At 37.7% G+C, this 18,395-nt stretch overlaps 1 non-coding gene across 1 annotated transcript; it reads right to left on the reverse strand.

The window, feature by feature from the left end:
* Positions 1–530: 530 nt before the first annotated feature.
* LOC131922086 (U6 spliceosomal RNA) lies at positions 531–637 on the reverse strand. Its single transcript, XR_009382199.1, has one exon. It is a non-coding gene; the product is annotated as a U6 spliceosomal RNA (small nuclear RNA).
* Between the last annotated feature and the right edge of the window lie 17,758 nt (positions 638–18,395).

The raw sequence follows: 18,395 nt of genomic DNA on the forward strand, positions 1-18,395 counted from the left end.
GCTTATTTATTTATTTGTTTGTTTGTTTTTGTTTTTTGAGACAGGGTTTCCTTGTGTAGTTTTGGTGCCTGTCCTGGATCTTGCTTTTAAACCATGCTGGCGTCGAACTCACAGAGATCTGCCTGGCTTTATTTCCCAAGTACTGGGATTAAAGGTGTGCACCTCCACCACCTGGCTCCTCCTCCATTTCTATTCAGAAAAGGCCAGGCTTCCCATGGTTATCAACAAAATATGGCATATCAAGTTGCAGTAAGACTAAGTACCTCCCCTGTTATTAAGGCTGGACAAGACAATCTAGTGTGAGGAATAGGGTTCCAAAAAGCCAGCAAAAGAGTCAGAGGCAGCCCTTGCTCCCACTGTTAAGAAGACGAAGCCATACAACTCTCCTATACATATACATATATGGAGAGGGCCAATGGCAGAACTCCAATGCAGGCTCCCTGGCTCTCAATTCAGTCTCTGTGAGCTCCTGTGAGCCCAGTTTACTTGATTCTGTGGGTTCTCTTATGATGGATGCCCTTCACTGCTCAGAACATATGGAATGCTTCATGAATTTTCAGGCCATCACTGCTCAGGGGTCAAGATAAGTTTTTCTCTATCATTCCACCTTTAGTATATGTACTGCCAAAGTGAGCACTCTTCCACTTTTTTTTTTTTTTTTTTTTTTTTTGGTTTTTTCGAGACAGGGTTTCTCTGTGTAGCTTTGCGCCTTTCCTGGAACTCACTTGGTAGCCCAGGCCGGCCTCGAACTCACAGAGATCCGCCTGGCTCTGCCTCCCGAGTGCTGGGATTAAAGGCGTGCGCCACCACCGCCCGGCACTCTTCCACTTTTTATATTGAGTTTCATTAAATACTGTCTTTGCACATCCAAATACAGGCTTTTCAAAGATTTTCAGGGAAAGAGATTGTTCATGGAAATTTTCATGGATATTAATGCCATGAAAACAAAACAAAACAAAAGAATAGCTTGATTCTGAGCAACAATATGTAGATTACAATGTATCATCGCATACCGCCGAGACACAAAGAGAAAACCATTGACAATGGAGTGATGAAAATGGAGCATTGAAATCAGAAATGAGTCATCTTTCTGTTCCTGCGTTTAAGAGTGAAATAACAAATCTATTTTTCTCTTTAAACAGCTTCAATCAGAGCTCAGCATGAAAGTATTAAAACATGAACTGTTTTGCTGAACTTCAATGGCTGAATGATATTAGAAAATATTAAACTGAACTATATATTTCTCTTTTTAAAAATATAACTATCGTTATTTTTTATTTTTAATCATGGTTTAAGACTTTCATACATGAAAATAATATGTTTTAATCAAATAAACCCTGAATTTCCTACTCTCCAGTTTCTGATCTCCAAACCCCACTACTAATCTAGCCAGGGAATTCCATCATTCTGGGCCCACTGTTAGCTGTGAAGGGATCCTTGGTCAGACACAATAGTGTGTGGAGTAAAATTGTGGTGAATAATGCATTCTTTAAGTACATATATATTAGTTTTGACAGATGCATTGTATGCAGGAAAGGTAAATCCATAACCAGAATAAATATCTACTCCAGAAAGGACAAGGCACCCCTTTCATGGAGGAAATGGTTCAATGTAGTCATCCTGCTACCAAGTCACTGACTGGTCACCTGTGGGAATGGAGCCATATATGAGGCTGAGTGCTGGCCTCTGCTGGTAGATATGGTACTCAGAAGCAGCTGAACCCAAATCAGGCTTGGTGAGTTGCTGTGGGATAATGCTTTTGTACACTGGTTTAATAAAATGCTGATTGGCCAGTAGCCAGGCAGGAAGTATAGGCAGGATAAGCAGACAAGGAGAATTCTGGGAAGAGGAAGGCTGAGTTAGGAGACGCCAGCCCACCATTCAGGAAGCAGCATGTAATGGCACACAGGTAAAGCCACGGAACACATGGCAACATATAGATTAACAGAAATGGACTGAGTTTAATTGTAAGAGCTAGTCAGTAGTAAGCCTGAGCTAATGGTCAAGCAGTTTTAATTAATATAAGCCTCTGTGTGCTTACTTGGGGGATGTGAGTGAGAGAGATTTGTCCCAACTGCCAGCAGGCCGAGACACAGGAAACCTTTCAGCTACAGTGAGTGATATTCCATGTTCTCAAGCTTATGCATAACCTCCATCTCTTCCACCATGGCAACATTTTCTATGGTCACATTGATCAATGGCAGGGTGAAAGGGAGAAGAGGTTGACTATTCAAGTATGAGTTATGCTATCGACTTGATTATTGAAATCTTCGTCAGCTTAAGTTACCTTTGATGTATATGAATATGGAGATACATGAGTATCTCCATATTCTTCACCCATTTGGAGAAATCTATCAACATGTTTTTCCCCGGTTGTTTCTCACCAATTTTCCAATCATACTCTTTACATGTCACTGATCATGAAGCTTATACTCTCTGGATTTATATCAACTTGACATAAACTAGAATTTTCAGAGAGGAAGGAGCCTCAATTGAGAAAATGCCCCACATAAGATCCAGCTAAATGCATTTTCTTACTTAGTAATCAGTGAGGGAGGCCTTGCCCAGCCCATGGTATGTGGAGCCATCCCTAGACTAGTGGTCCAAGTCCTAGTAGAAAACTGGATGAACAAGCCATGTGAAGCAAGCTGGTAAGCAGCAACCCTCCATGACCTCTGTATCAGCTCCTGCCTCCAGGATTTTGTCCTGTTTGAACTCCTATATTGACTTCCTTCAGTGATAAACAGTGCTGTGGAAATGTAAGCCAAATAAACCCTTTCCTTCCCAACTTGCATTTTAGTCATGGTGTTTCATCACAACAATAGAAACCCTCACTAAAACAGTCAATTCACTGGCTACAGCCCATAAATCAGTGAATAGTCATGCACCTGGCCATTTTTCTTCCAAACAAAATGTATGACCATATGTAATGCCTGAAGTTGTGGCCACTTTGGAGATGTCCTTTCACTGGTATCTTTCAGGGTTGTCCCAGAAAGGGACTATAATGCTGCAGTGGTTCACTTCTGAGTAGTGCCTGCATAACATACAGAACCACCAATAAACAAGGCCCTAGTCTTCCCTTCCTCAGCCAACTGATTATATGGCACATCCCATGAGGCTATAGGTGTATGATTGGCGGCAGACATCATTATAATGGGAATAGAAACCATAGCCATTTTGGCAACTTCTTCATCTAACTTGCTTTTGCCCTCAGGACCTGTTTAGGCCCAATCACATATATACCACTTCCATTTGATGATGGATTTTTCCTGTGAATTTCCTAATTTATGACTTAGTTGGTCAGATAATACCAAGCTCATGCTGCACAGCTCAGATTGCATGGTAAATTGGTGGCCTGTTGTCAAACACTCCATTTCCACTCAAGCCCAATAGTAGGTCAAGGGCTGTCTGCTAAAGTTGTATGGAGATGGTGGTAGAGCACTGCTCTAAAATTCCAGTGGTCTCTTTTGTGATTCACCTATACCTATAGGTGTTTTGCAAAGACTCCAATCACCATCAGCCACTGACATCTCAAGTGCCATCAAGTCTGCTGGATCACCTGGTCAAAGTTGTAGAGCAACATGTACAATAGCCTGCACCTGTTGAAGAGCCTTCGCATGTTGGATGCCCCATACAAAGCTAGCAGCTTTTAGAATCACTTGGCATACGGACTACAGTAACACACCTATGTGAGGAACGTACTGTCTCTAGAATTTACATAGACTGACTGAACTTATTGCTGTTTTCTTGGTGGTGGGAGATGCCAGGTACAATAACATATCCTTCACCTTAGAAGGAATATCTCTGTGTTCTGCATGCCACTGGACTCCTAAGAATTTCACTGATGTGGAAGGTCCTTGAAATCTGGTTCGGTTTATTTCCCATTATCTTCTATACAGAAGTGTTACCAAGTACAAAGCACTTGTACTTTGTTCAATCAGCATAATGTGATCAATACTGTTTACCAATGTGATATTTTGTGGAAGAGACAGATGGTAAAGATCCCTTTGATTTAAGTTGTGGCACAGGGATGGAGAATTGAAGTATCCTTGAAGTAAAACTGAAAAAAAAAATGTACTGCTGGCCTTGAAAACTGAAAGGAAATTGCTCGTTTCTGGTAGTCCTAATAGACAGGTATAAAAGAAAAAAGCATTGAATAAATCAATATCTGCATGCCATGTACCAGATGTGTTAATTTGTTCAAGTGAAGACACCACATCTGGTACATCAGCTGCAATTGAAGTCACTATTTGCTTGAGTGTTTGATAGTCAACTAACATTCTCCACAATCCATCTTCCTTCTACACTGGCCAGAAAGAAAAGTTGAAGGGAAATGTGGTGGAAACCACCACCCCTGAATCTTTCATGTCCTTGATTGTGGCAATAATTTATTCTGTTCCTCCAGACAGGAGTTAATGTTTTTGATTCACTATTTTTCCTAGCAGAGGCAATAATACAAGCTATTTAGCCTTCCCAAAAACAATAGCTCTCACTCCACAGATCAGGGAACCAGTGTGAGAATTGTGACAATTTTAAGTTTATCTATCCCAATTATACATTCTGGGACTGGGGAAATAACCACAGAATGAGTCTGACAACTCACTGTATCTACTGTAAGACTTCAGCCAAAACTTCATTAATCTCCTGGGCAGTGGTGGCACACATCTTTAATCCCAGCACTTGGGAAGCAGAACCAGGCGGATCTCTGTGAGTTCAAGGCCAGCCTGATCTACAGAGCAAGATCCAGGACAGGCATCAAAACTACACAGAAACTCAATTAATCACCTGAAATCCCTAAGCCCCTACTTTTGGACTTTCTGAACAGTGAGACATGTCTGCTCCTGGCAGCACCTATTTACTTCAGAGAGGAGGATGGGCATCGAAGACACTCTATATAGAGTTAACTTCTTCTTGGCAAAAATAGCCATTTGGGCAAGAAACTGTTCTTGCCTGGACTGCTTGATCGACTGGACATGCAGTACCCATAGGAATGTGATCACTGAACTTTACTTGGCGAAATGGTTCTGCAGGTTCCTGCTTCACAGAGGAAACTGCCAGACATTCTATAGTACACAGAGATAAGTGACTGAGAGACTATAGGTCTGTGGGCTGAAGACAGATGCTCCAACTTTGCAGAGGAACTTTGGATGACAGTCCAGGCAGCTAGCTGTCTCTGTCATTCTAGATTTTTGAAGGTTGCTTATAATGCACTTCCTGTTTACTTAGGTAATATATCCTTCTGAGGTCTTTGATGTGTTTTAAGACTACCTACCTAATTGAATTATATCTATGTATACCTAGAAAACTTAACATGAGTATAAGTTTGACTATTATAGAACACTAATTATTAATCTGTATTTTTTAATTATCCATTACAATCTACATGGGTTACATAAACATAATACCTCAAAAGAGAGTAGAAATGTATACACAGTAAAACAAAACTAAGTTTAAACTTGTATCAATAAACTAAAATCCCCATAGCAATGTAAAACATTTCTAAATAAGTTGTTGCTCTTTAAAAGTAGGTTCATTAATCTAACCTTTTATCTTTTCATATGTATAGGTCACCATTTTTCTTAGAGTCTACTGCAATTATTATCAATTCAGAATCAGTAGTCAATAGACCCTTGAAGGTCTGATTGTTTCCTTTCCCCTAGTGTATAGTTACCCTTGTAAAAGGCCGATGTCCCTCTGAGAAAGGACTGGAAAAGGTTAACTGTAAAACCCTTAGGTATTTTGTCAAGGTCTGTCCTCATGGGAACTTGGCCATCCCTTCATTTAAGGGATTCTGAGTCTGCATATATGCTCAAATCTAGAAATTGGTTTAGGAGATGAAATTTCCTTGAGCCATGATCTAATGGAGCCTTTCTTTCACTTGTTAGAGAATGTTTTCATTTATTCAGATTAAAGAATTTGCATTAAGTTCCTTATCTATTTCATATGTGGAAACAGCATGATTTATTAGCAAATACCAAAAGTCCATATGAGTCATAACAACATACAATTCACTGTGAATGTACTAATCATTATGGGTCAGGCCATTATGGACATTGCTTTATCTATCCTGCCCATTATGATACCTATAATCACCTTGATTTTGGTGATTCATTCAGTGCTTCCAGATTGCCCCTCCTCCTTCAGGACCCAATGAAACCCATTGCATTTAACCCATCAAACTGAAAAGCAGCATCTCTAAGCCTAAGTTGGCACAGGGAAAAGGGCAACAGTAAAGCTCTTCAAATTTGCTGACCCTCTTACTAGCTTGCATCTTATAGGATTAGCAATGGTCATGTCTTGTGTGCTTTCCCACCATAGAAGGGTAGGTTTTACATAGCATACCCACCCTTGTACAATTTCACTAAATTTTAAAACTCCTTCATCAACACTAACGCAAGAAATCAGGGATCTCCAACTCCTTTTCAATAGGTCATTTTTGACACATGCTTCAGCCAAACATTCATACTTTTGACACTTAAAAAAAACTGTGCTAGCTTCTGTATTAAACCTAGAATCCCCACTAAATGAGTCTATATTAATAAACTCAAACTGATGCAGTTTCATGTTTCTTCCACCATTAACTCACACCTTTAAAATATATTCCCATCTATATTCCTCAGACTGAATTAATTAGCAAACTCATTAAACTCTTTAATATTATCATGTACTTTCTCATGGACTATATTTCCTATCTTCCCTCTGGGAGCCTGCTTAGCTCTAAGTTTGGCTAAGGGGCAACTATTGGTGGGATATGAGGAGCATCATATTGTCTTGCCTGGAAACTCCTTCAGAAAGTGTCACTGCTTTTTTTAGCAGGTATTGAAGATTTTATATATATATATATATATATATATATATATATATATATATATATATATATATATATATATAGAGAGAGAGAGAGAGAGAGAGAGAGAGAGAGAGAGAAAAGACCCAGTGATGTGTGGGTTGTCACCCTTGGTATTCATGGTTCCTCAGATCTCACAGACTACACCCAGACACAAACAAGTTATTGTTTTTGTTCTTGTTTACCTTCCAAAATTTGATGGTAAGATTCTATTACTGAAGACGCTATATGCTTGAGTCATAGAACATGTAAAAATCAAGCTACTGTTGAGATAAAAGCTTCTTCCCAACTTACAAGCTTTCATACTGTCAGAAGGTGCTAAACATGCTACCAGTGGAGAAAAAGTAATCAACATTATTAACCTAGATGCATATTATGTGAGCTACAATCATGACCAGCATTGAACAATATGCCTGTTGGTGAAACATTGGCAACAATATTTTGATAGTACAAATAGTTACCTGATTGTGTTTAAGTCACACTCTACAAGGTGAAACTCATACTTATACTCTTAACTGGTCCAAGAAATATTTTTTGTATAGGTCATAGTCTCTAGTGCCAAACCTAAACTATTATTTGACTTGATAGTTCTATTATTTTTACTTGATGGTACTGACGTGTACATATGAACAGTTTTAATATTTTGTTTTTACTTTCCTGAAAATATTACACGTGTGTTAGTTGCAATTACTAAAAATTGTTCTAAGTATAAATATAATTTGCTATTTAATTATATCAATGTTTAGTACTATGTAGATGACAGAAATCTTTAATTTACTTCTAAATGAAGGGTACTTGCATATATTTGAATATGAATGAAAGAGATAAAAGGATGTTAAAATATGTGTGCCTAAAATAGAAAAAATAAATCTGACTGGGTAAAAATGTCTCATAAGAAAGAAGGTTATTTCAAAAGTAGACATAAGTAGACAAGGAACAGTTATCCTATAAACAATAAGGGGGGAACTATTGTAGATGATTTACATTATGCTCTATTCTTTTCATGTCAAGAGTTAAAGAATTGCCGGGCGGTGGTGGCGCACGCCTTTAATCCCAGCACTCGGGAGGCAGAGCCAGGCGGATCTCTGTGAGTTCGAGGCCAGCCTGGGCTACCAAGTGAGTTCCAGGAAAGGCGCAAAGCTACACAGAGAAACCCTGTCTCAAAAAACCAAAAAAAAAAAAAAAGAAAGAGTTAAAGAATTAAAAAAATTGTCGTTATAACGTAAAAGAGGAAATGTTTCATTAAGTTCGAAGCTCTTAAAGACTTTGGGATGAACAAACCCACTCCTTCTAAAGTTTCTTTGACTTTGTATATCTTCAGGAAAAAGGAAAACAAATAGAGAGCAGAAAAATATTTTCTGAAATTCAAACTTGTAAATGTTGGCCGTGAGAAAAGAAGAAGCTTCATCAATTCTTTCTGCTGTCTCCTTTGACTTGGCATACACCATTAGAGTTTCTTGCTTATAGGTGATTATAAAAGTGAATGAAATTGAAGAAGATAGAAAGTTGCTGTGGGATGTCTTTCTGTATGCGGTGAGTATGTGTTGCTGCCATTGGCTAATAAATAAATCTTTATTAGCCTATGGCAGGGAAGGATGCATCCAGATGAGAAAATCCAAGAGGGATAGTGAGAGGAGAAAGGCAGAGTGAGAAGGATACCAGCCCACCATCCAAGGAACAACATGTAATGGGACACAGGTAAAGCCACAAACAGGTGGCAATACATAGATTAATAGAAATGGGTTGAGTTAAGTTATAAGAGATAGCTAGCAAGAAGCCTGAGCAGTAGGTCATACAGTTTGTAATTAATATTAAGCCTCTGAGTGATTATTTATAAGTACCTGTGAGAACAAAGATGGGAGAGATTCATCCAGACTGTGGGGCTAGGTGGGATCAGAGAAACTTCCAGCTATAGACAGTTTCATGTTACAATTCAGAAGAAAAATGATTAAGTGTATTTTGACACAGCCACAGAAATGTGCACATTATGGGATATCTTCAAGTTTGTGCTCTTCTCTCTATCCTACTTGTCACTTAGATCAGTAACTCAACACATGAAGCCATGATAAAACTTAATAGTAATACCAGGGAATTGCTTGGAAACAGCTATGAAGAGACACTGGTAGCAGTTGAAGTAAATTAATCTTGTGTTTCATGAATATGGTGGAGCACAAACTTTTACAGCCACTATGGATATCAATATGGTGGTTCCTCAGAAAGGTGAGAATCAATCTACTTCAAGATCCAGCTATACCACTCTTGTGTATATATACAAAAGACACTCCATCCTACCACAAGCACACATGCTCAACCATGTTCATGGTGTCTTATTATTTGTAACAGCCAGGAACTAGAAACAACCTAGATTTACCTCAAAATGGATTAAGAAATTAATACATTTCCACAATGGAGTTCTACTCAGCTATTAAAAAAAAACAAATAACATCATGAATGTTGTTTTAAAATAAATAAATGTTTTGCATATGATTGGATCAAATTAGAAAAGAACTTCCTAAATGAGGAAAACCAAACCCAGAAAGATACAAATGACATGTATAATTTCATTCTAAGTGGACATTAGCTGTTAAGTTCATGATAACCAAGCTACAATATAGACCCAGAGAGGTTAGGTAAAGAGGTAGGGCCATGAGGAGGGGCATGGCTCCTGCTCAGAAAAGAAAATAGAATAGATTTTTTTGGAGGACTCAGAATGGATAGGGGCAGGAGGGGGAAACTGAATATGGTAGATATGAAGTGGACAAAGAGAATGCAGGCACAGATAGCTAGAAATTGGCAGGCTTTGGGGGTGTTGTTAAAATTTAGTGCAGATGAAACTGACTGGAATTTATGAAGGGGATCCTACTGGGGACTCCTAAAATGGGAAATACGGAGTCTCAATTAGTCATCTCTTGTTGCCAGGCAAGGCTTCCAGTGGTAGGACTGGGTTGGATTCAAATTATGTTGTTGGCCAAGATGGTCCAATGGAAATCCCCAAATAACCCAGGACATTGTTAAAACAAATGGTTGCTCTCTGCAAACTGACCACAGAGTCCTATTGCCATGGGCAACATCTATACAATCCTTGGAACATAGAGAAGTTGAGCTAGTGATCTAGTGCCTACATGGAGCCTTCACCCTCAAATTCTAGTGTTTTAGGTGTGGGAAATGTGGACATCAACACAGATGCAACTTGTGAGGGTAGTTAATGTCAAATATGACCATGAGAAGGAACCCATACCTAAAATGCATAGGTAACCAAGAACCAGAGATTAGATGGCCCAGACACCTAGAACAAAACCAAATACTACTACTGGTCAAAAAAAAAGTATCAATAGATTCCTAAAGATAGTCTCTTATACTCATAGATTGCTGTCTTATGCAGTCATCATCAGAGAGGCTTTCTCAGGTAGCAGATGGGAATAGATGCAGAGACCTGTAGTAGGACAGGCTCTTAGGGTCAAGGACATTGGCTCAGGCCAGTTGCCAAGTCATGCACTTAACATACTCCTTGTGAGCCAACCTGGAGTCTGCCTGAGGGCCTAGCAACAGTTGCTGTCAGAGTTCCTGATTGTGCCCAGCCAATGAGGGACAACCACATGGATTGGGTGCTGGGAGAAGGGTATATAAGGCCTTCTCTGTTATTGAATAAAGGAGTTTGTTATTTGCCTTCAATGGACTCCTGGTGTCTGTGCTGTTGACGCTGCGCCTTCTGACCCCCTCTGCCGAGGAAGCCTTTAGAATCCAAGCAACAGAGACCCACAGCCAGACATTATGCAGAGAGAAAATCTAAATTGGAAGTCTTCATTAAATCCTTGCTCTCAGGGCTCAGGGGATCCCAAGGAAAGGGAGGCAGAAAGATGATAAGAGCTAGAGGGAATGGAGGAAACCAGGAAAACAAGGCCCTCTGAACCCCCAAATCAAGGCGCTTGTGAACTCACAGATATCGACTCATCAAGCACAGGACATACATGGGTCTCTACCAGGTCTTCTTTGCATGTATCACATCTTTTAGTTTAGCGTTTTAATGGGACTCCTGACTGTGAGAATAAGTGGATCTCGGACTATTTTCCTCTTGTTGGATTGCCATGTCCAACTTTGATATGATTTTTTACTTGCTCGCATTACATTTTATTTTATGATGTTTGGTTATTATCTCTTAAAAGCCTGTTCTTTTCTAATTTGAGATTAGAAAGGGAGTAGATACAGATGGGAAGAGAGGTAGAGCGGAACTGAGAGGGGAATCTATAATCAGAATATATTGTATGAGAAAAGGATAATTTTCAATAAAAGGGATAAAAAGGTGGTTAAAAAAAAGAAAGAAAATTTCCTACTGTCAAAAACCCTAAAGGACATGCAACTTTGCGCTGTGACACTTGCAAGATCAGTCCCCTACCTGCTATTCCCTCTCTTCTCGCTAACTGAAAATTTGTTGTGGACATTTTATTTTGCTCCTTTTAAATTCTGTTGCACAACTGATAAAGCAGAAACTTCATACTTTCCAAATAGGCAAATGAAGATAAAAGTATAATTATAAACTGATCTTTCCCCACTTGAAGTATGAAAACTTCTATATAGGAACGTGAACCATATATTATTTCACCAGCCCCCTCTTCATAGTGTACGTTTGTCTTTAAATTTATGAGACATTTAGAGCTGCCCTGACTTGAGGCATATGGAATGTGGTGAAAATGAGGATTTGGGACACATTATGGAAATGGGACCTTATTTCTGGATGTTATCCAAAAGAAGAATGTGGGAATACAATATCCTTCTGCACTTTCCCCCATTCATTTTTGAAAAAAAAAAACCCGAAATTTATCTTTACAAAAATTAAAAAAGGTATTTGCAGGATTTCGAGGACCTTGGTGACATGAATTAAATGGAAGCTAACACTGAAAATATTACATAACCATTATCAATCACATTAACTGTGGTATAGAGGTGAGTGTTGGTGGTTAATGTGTTGTCAACATTTTGGTTTTATCCATATTTACAGAAAATTATGAAAAAAACCTTGGTTTATGCTGGTGCTATATAAGCTATGGATGCCCAGCAGGAATGAACAGTGGTATAACTGCTGTACAGGTGCACCTCACACACACTGAGCCCTAACTGTACCAGGTGCATTCCCACATGTCAATGTCTGCTACTCTGATTATCCAAGTGTAAAGATACTTTCTTGGCATCACATATGGTGCTGTACAGTATCACATTATTGTTCCAAATGTAACTGAAAAGACAATATCATTTCCATCCCAAAGAGACAGGAAAATAAAATACAAAAAGAAAGCAATTTACAGCCTGTATCACTTTATACTTATGAAAAATGAATTCAATGGTCAGCAATAATTCCCAGCTTTCCTCTGGCATATCATTTCCAAACACCTTCTCAGATGTCTATGTATGTTGCATAATTATGCTATTAAGACATTCTCACCATCACTACACTTTTAGAAAAGTTGCATTAGTTCATGTGAATTCAAAGTTACAGGGAACACTAGACTTAAACATTGGAAATATAAGTATATATCTTCACTTTCTTTTTTCTTTTTCTTTTTTGGTCTTTCGAGACAGGGTTTCTCTGTGTAGCTTTGCACCTTTCTTGGAACTCACTTTGTAGACCAGGCTGGCCTCGAATTCACAGAGGTCTGCATATCTCTGCCTCCTGAATGCTGGGGTTAAAGGGGTGTGCCACCACTGTCTGGCGTACCTTCGCTTTCTATAGCAGTTTTACCATGCTTGTAGTCTTGGTCTGTATTTTATTTTTAAAGTCACATGTTGTTTTGTGCTTATGTATTCACCCAAGATCTGGTTCCCTGTAAGTGATATTGTTTGACTTTTATCAGATGACCAAAGATGTCATGGGGGTGGGGCATGGAAAGTTGACGATCAAAGACTGGAGATATAAGTATTTAATGCTTTCTCTTCCCATTTTATTTATTATTTTATTTTTGAGATTATAGTATAGTTGTGACATTTCTCCTTTCCATTCTTCCCTTCAAACCCACCCATAAACCCATCCTCCTATTCCTTCAAATTCATATTTCTACATATAACCTATTCAGTTTGTATAATGTTATGTTTTTAATGTTGAACATTTGGCACTGGAAAACCAATCAGTGTGCTATTCCCCGGGGAAAACTGCCTCTCTCACTCCCAGCATTCCTAAGTTGCCTATAGTGCATTATGTAAGATTGAGGTCTCATGGGTTTTCCAATTCTGCCTGTCCATTGGTTTCCTCCTTGTTTCGTTCTTGGCTTTTGAATTTTACTTATTCATGGTAAAGAATAGCCCGTTTCTATATTAATGACTCCATAGTGTAAACACTCTACTCAATCCTGGATCTCTGTTCATCTGCCTTTGGTTAAATTATTTGAATGGTGGCCGGGTGGTGGTGGCGCACGCCTTTATTCCCAGCACTTGGGAGGCAGAGCCAGGCAGATCTCTGTGAGTTCAAGGCCAGCCTGGGCTACCAAGTGAGTTCCAGGAAAGGTGCAAAGCTACACAGAGAAACCCTGTCTTGAAAAACCAAAAAAAAAAAATTATTTGAATGGTAACAGAACAGTTTCGCTTTTCTGCCAAATATAAACTTGCATGCATACTGTCCTTATGCATTTTTAAAGTTCATTTTCCCTTCCTTGTACTGTTGTGTTTATTATTTTCTCCACTGTGATGATAACTATATGTACACTTGTCATTACATTCCCAAAATAGTGCATCACATCATATTTTGTTTATTTTAATATATAATTATTTAAATTTTTGTGGTTTGAAAATGAATTGAAATTTTTCTTTCTCTTTCCTACTATCAGATCACTTACAAAACTTTTTTGTAGAATAGAAACTTTTTTTGGTTTGTCCTAAAATCTTCCTACTTTCTTGCTCATGTATTTTTCCAATAGTTTAAAGACAGGAGGACTCTTTTGATGAATATCTTAGACAAGTAAGATAGGATGCTTAATCTGTGGGGTTGTTTAAAGGATAGGTTTGTCAACAAAATCTTGGAGGAAACAAAAATATACAATGATGTGCATTACATATGCAGGTGTTAAATGTGAGAGTCATGGATGTAAGAGGAACATAGATGATTATAAATGGCATATAAGAAAGGCAAACAGTGAACTTGGTGATACAATTGACTAGCTTAAGATGAACATAAACAATCTAAAAGTTTCTAAGTGTGCCTGGGAAAAGAATCTACCCAGCAGCCATAGAGCCCAAGTGGTGGGAAATCAATTTATGATTTGTTATAAAATTTTAAAAAAATTATAGAATTTAAAAATATTCAAGTTCTAATTTCAGAAGCCATCAACATCAACTATATATCTTTGTTTACTGTGTCATCATTTAGAAGTTCATTCTCCCTAAGAAGTTTTTTCTTGATTTTCTTGAGCTATATCTTTAAGTCTTTAAATGGCTGGAATTTTTCATGAAGTGTATGATTGCTCTTTTTAATTCTGTGTACTGTATTTCATCTAGTTAATTCTGATTGGCAAACATGTCAACAGGATAGGTTTTGCAGAGAAGAATACTGAGTTGAGTCTCCCTATTGTTTGTATTTTTTTGATGAGAGTTGGATATGTGGACTCCTGATTTAGTTTGAGTCTATTATGTACAGGAAAGTTTCAGGCAGAAGAATATGTGAGGGAAGCTGGAGCTAGATATTGGAAATGGATGGGTGGAATGGAGTCAGGTGGACAGATGGGAACATAGAATGTGTGTCTACACCAAACATGAAGTATGAGTGTAGGTCTGAGTTGGTTGGAAGATTGGACATGACCTGGAGGATTCTTGTGGTTTGGGTGATCAGTTGGAAAAATCCTGGCCTAAACTTTGTTCCGTGTGGCAGAATACAGAATCAAATTGGACAAATCAATAGCTTTTCTATATATATCACCAACAAACACACAGAAAAGGTGATCATGGATATATCCCAATTCACAATTGCATAAAATAAAATGTAATAATAGGAATAAAGCTAAGCAAAGAAGTAAAGGACCTTGAAAATGAAAACTTGGGATCCCTGAAGTAACATATAAGGAATGATACACTAGAATCTGGAAAGATGCAGAGTAATGGAACAAAACAAAAGACCTAAACATGCATACACAAAACTTTAGATACATAATATTTGACAAAAATGAAAATAAAAAAAAAACACCACATAACAATTGGGCCTGGGTTGGTGTCCAAATGCATAAGAATGAAATTAGACCCAAATGTATCACCTTGCACACAAGGTCCCTCAAATGGATCAAAGACCCAAACTTGAAACTTAGAGCAAGGAAACTGCTAGAAGAAAACATGGGCAATACCACATGAGGCTTAGGTGTAGGAAAGGGCTTTATGACTTGGACTCCATTTGTTTAAGAATTCCGGACCATGATTGTCAGTTGCGACTTCATAAAACTGAAAAGCTTCTGCATAGGGGAGAAACAATCAATGGGGGCAGGGAGAAGCATACAGAATGGGACAGAATATTTGACAACTATGTATCTGAAAGAGGATTTGTATTTAGAATATATGAAGAACTGAAAAATAAAGAAAGGGTCAGTAAAAGTGGGGAAAAGCAAACTATTCACAAAATGGGCCTGGGATGTGAGGGGAGTTCTCAAAAGAAGGAAAAAAATGCCTGAAAAAAAAAGAAAGAAAAAAGTTCATCATCTATCACAGTTAGGGAAATGCAAATCCAAACAATTTTCAGATTTCATCTTACCCCAGTCAGAATGGCGAAAATAAATAGAGCCACTGATAGCAAAGTTAGAAGAGATGAGAGAAAAGGGATTGGCAACTGATGCGGTAACTATGGAAACCTGTGTGGAGAATTCTAAAAGAGCTAAAAACTAATTTACCATATAACTCAGCTATAGCACTCATGAGCATATGTCCAAAGGAATTGACATCCTATACCAAAGATATGTTCCCATCCATGTTGATTTCTGTTTTATATACAATAAGGATAAAAAGGAAACAATGTAAATGATCTGCAGCCAGTAAATAGGTAGTCAGGATATGGTATGTAGGAAGCATTACTCATATGTAATGAAAAATGAAATTATGAACTTTGCAGGTAAATGAGTGGAAACAGAATAGAACTTATTGAGTGAGTTAACCCAGAGCAGAAAGAACAACACCACATATTATCTCTCATATGTGTATCCAAGCTCCAAATCTACAGATGTGACTACATAGTCAGTATAATTCTCAAAACCAGGGAAGCAAAACAAGACCATTGGCAAGAGAGTATTGTTGAGGAAAAAAAGATAGAAGAAAAGCAGGCTACAAGTACCTGATAGGAAAAATGAGTAGAGATATTTTTTATTGAGGGGAAAGAGAGGTAAATATAGATCACAGAGGTGGGAGAGTAAAATAACAATAAATGTGTGAAAAATCCACAAAGAATCATACAATTAGCTATTTGCCTAAAAAACCTATAATACACATAATTTTGGATATACTATCTGAAAATACTATACATTTAAGAAAAAAAAAAGACCAGAAATACATACTTTAGAACTGACTTTTATGCCTCCTTCTGGAGGACTAGCTTTCCCAGTACAAGGGGTGGCATACAAGCTTCCAAAGAAGGGATACAACCAACTACCCGACCTAGCTATTAAACTTATGAATCACTTCAATGAGCACCATGATATAATAACTTTAAGGGAACAGTAGTAGCCCTGATGCCTGTTGGTGGTAACCAACAGCTCTCTAACTGGACATAATACCTGTTCAGCTGTAAGAAAACCATGCTTGGAACTGGAATTCTAGTTAACTACTCAATATTAATTAAATGTGAAGTGTTGTAGATATCATTCTGCATGCTGTGAATGTGTTGCTCTGATTGGTTAACAAATAAAGTGCTGATAGGCCAGTAGCCAGGAAGGAAGTATAGGCGGGACTACCACAAGCCATGTGACAAGGCATAGATTTATAAAAATGGGTTAATTTAAGATGTAAAATGTAGCTAACAAAAAGCCTGAGCCTTTAGGCCATACAGTTTTAATTAACATAAGCTTCTGAGTGATTAATTTATAAGTGGGCTGTGGGACTGCAGGACCTTGGCGGGACCCAGAAGAAAAACTTTCCTGCTATAGTGAAGGATAACCTGCAGCCACTAGAAAAAGTGTATAATGTCTAAAATATAAAATCCAAGTATCTATCCTTCTAGCCTCAGACAAGTTCAGTTCTCACCCTCAATCTAGCTGGCAAGGAATTTTTTATTGTTGTGGCTGTAATTGGAAACTATCTATTTAGGAGTCCAATACAGGGTGAAAACCAGCAGTTCTCTAGGTATTCCTAGGGATTCCAGCCTTACACTAGGATTGCTGAAACATTCACTCTCCTGGAATGGCCATATGTATTTCTTTGCCTTGGATTCAAAAGACAGCCATTTTTAGAGTATATGGAACACAGTCTGTAAGCCACTCTAATAAATCTCTGATATACATAGAAACATACATGCACACATATATACATATAATGTGCATGCTTGTGTGCATGTATCTGAGATTAAATGTATACATATTCTATCAATTCTTTTCCTTTAGAAAACTCTAACACATAAATGTATATGTGTATATGTCATAAGCACATAAAATAACTCCATCAAAGCAATATATGTAATTAGATATACACAATTATTATATTATTTTCCATCTGGAAATAACATGAGGCTTCTTATGTCATCTGCTCTACAGACAATTGCAGGAAATGTGTATGCAATTTAATGGAAGAATAAAATATCTATTTTTACTTTTATGATATGAAACACTTCAGATGATTTTTCTTAATTGCTATTGCTAGCTTGTTACTATATATTTACCATTTAACTGGCTGTTTCTCTGCATTATTAGAGGCAAGGCTTCAGGCAGCCTAGGTTGCTGAGGTCCACACAATGTTTATCCTTTATAACTGTCAGCATTTTAGACTCAACTGAGATTATTAAGTTCAATCTCATAGTTAACCTTCAGTTTCTAGCTTATCTTGGTCCAAAAATGCTTTGCAGACACTTTGAAACAACACAACATTTACATATTTCTGCCCCAGTATAATTTAAAACCATAGCTTTCAGAGTATAGCAGCAGCCCAATTATTACTTTCCTGACTTGAGGCCATGCTCCTTCTGAACAAGTTAGCTTTGTAGTGGACCAAAGAAGAAGAATATTCAAGAACAAATAAAATAGCAGCTTTGACTAATGAGATGCTGTGATTGCCCAACTGAGTTTTAAAAATAAGAATATGTAAAAACTAAAGTGCTTGCATATGTATATATTCTGTGTGAATTCACATACATCCAGAGAGCACATGCATGGAAGAAAGTAGAGAAATGGACAGAGCAGCCAACTTCAGGGATACTTAAATGTGAATAAAAGAAAATGCCTAGAGCTTTGTACTTTTCAGCTTAGATATTTTGTAGCTTTAGAATTTTGTACACTTGTGGGTATATGATATTAAAATACAATTTTGAATTTTTTTTTGAGAACTGGATAGGAACAGAGAAAGTAGTATTGTTAAACTGGAGTATCTTAAAGGTCATCAAAACTGT

This window comes from Peromyscus eremicus, chromosome 11 (assembly GCF_949786415.1).
Source record: "Peromyscus eremicus chromosome 11, PerEre_H2_v1, whole genome shotgun sequence".
Lineage (NCBI taxonomy): Eukaryota > Metazoa > Chordata > Mammalia > Rodentia > Cricetidae > Peromyscus > Peromyscus eremicus.